The sequence below is a fragment of the Bombus pyrosoma genome, unplaced genomic scaffold (assembly GCF_014825855.1).
Source record: "Bombus pyrosoma isolate SC7728 unplaced genomic scaffold, ASM1482585v1 HiC_scaffold_4727, whole genome shotgun sequence".
Classification (NCBI taxonomy): domain Eukaryota; kingdom Metazoa; phylum Arthropoda; class Insecta; order Hymenoptera; family Apidae; genus Bombus; species Bombus pyrosoma.
Window position 1 is genome coordinate 1,154,470 of NW_025219987.1, and position 1,667 is coordinate 1,156,136.

Below are 1,667 nucleotides of genomic sequence, written 5' to 3' on the forward strand. Positions count from 1 at the left end.
GTTGGAGTGTTTACTGCCGCGCGCCGCTGCTGTATTTTTTCAAGGAGAGCTATACGGTTACTCTATGCCTTTGTTTAGGTAAACGTTTATCCCTTGACCGCGGCTACGTTGGCGACTGATTGTCGCCTCGGGCCCAAGCTCACTGTTACAAATCTCAAATAAACACGATCGGATTGAATGACAATTATTTAATTATGGCCATGGTGAAATCCGGATTACAATATTACGGGATTCTCCCCAAGTTCCCAAGGAAGGCTCCGGTGTTCTTTCATCTCCGACATATATATATATTATTATCACATCAAACAACTAATAATCAAATAAACATGATGGAATAAATATATGAAACTACCTTGCGAATATTACATTACAGAATATTCAACTAAACTGACTGAAGATTTAACCAACAAAATAATATATATATATCAGCATCGAACATAATCAACACAAATGTCACACGATTCTTCGTTCTTGCCCACGACACTTCACACGTTGACTACGCCTTCTGGCACCACTCACACATTTTGGAACCCGTCCTCTTCTTGCGCTGAAACAACACATGTAGTAAATAAAAGATGAATGACAAAAGACAAATTAAAAATAATGAAACAGAACAAAGTACGCACCAGGACAGTCTGCATAAGGAACCTTTGATGAAGACACCTCTGTATTCACCATTTAATATCATAATCACCAAAACCTACACCGAAAAACAATAAATCAACCAAACACTGGAAGCAATAATCAGATGGAAATATTAACCAAATGAGTAAAATAACGTCAAGAACATCTCACGAAGTCTCTCCATGTACTGGGAGCATACAGCAGAGAAGATCGCTCTGACCACAAGAGCAGTGACACAGGAGAATATCCAGGACTCTGGCAGAAGTCTCCTCAGGGAAGCGAGCCTTCGCACAGTCATCTGGATCGTCTTCACGAGCCGCCTACACATTTTTGGAATCTCCTCCTCTTGCGCTAAAACAATGCATACAAGATCAGGCAACGGACGAAAGTTAAAATAAATAAAATAATACAATACTTGTACAGGTTGGACAAATGCAGATACTTCCATGTCCATAACCAACATAACCTGCACCCACAGAGGAAAATATATAAACCCCAACAAACTAAAATATCGAGGAAACTAAAATAAATAAAAACCAACACTAAGAATAATATATTCGATTTACAATACCGAACAAACTTAAAATAAATAAAATAAATATTAAGAATAATTTATTCGATCTACGATATCGAACTGAACTGTCAAAACCGCGCACCATCACGCACAAACACACATTAAAACTCAATGCCGTGTTCACAAACGAAAATGTGAACGATTACATAAAAACAATCAAATGGACGAAATAGCGTTAGAAATAGGATATAATACGGAGCAAACCGTCGTATGACTGTCACCCAGCGGGGGATTTGATTATAAATAAGCGTAGCAACATAGAATTAAGACACTTTGGTTTGAGACATTTGTTTGATAGACTTTTGTTTAAGAGACACTTATAGACACTTTTGTTTAAGTTACACTTGTTTAAGATACTTGCTTGTTATATAGTCAGATACTTATAGACACTTATAGACACTTGTTTTAGACATTTATACTTGCTTGTTAGATACATACTTGTTAGTCATTCACTTGTTTCGAGACACTT

General features: G+C 37.0%; 1 long non-coding RNA gene across 2 annotated transcripts; it reads right to left on the reverse strand.

Annotated features, from left to right (window-relative positions):
* Positions 1–6: 6 nt before the first annotated feature.
* Positions 7–1,337, reverse strand: LOC122577522. Of its 2 annotated transcripts, XR_006320359.1 has the most exons (5): positions 1,281–1,337; positions 1,040–1,144; positions 796–975; positions 627–700; positions 7–547 (listed from the first exon to the last, which is right to left on the reverse strand). It is a non-coding gene; the product is annotated as an uncharacterized LOC122577522 (long non-coding RNA). The 2 variants fall into 2 exon arrangements; XR_006320358.1 differs by having other exon boundaries at positions 627–975.
* Positions 1,338–1,667: the final 330 nt, after the last annotated feature.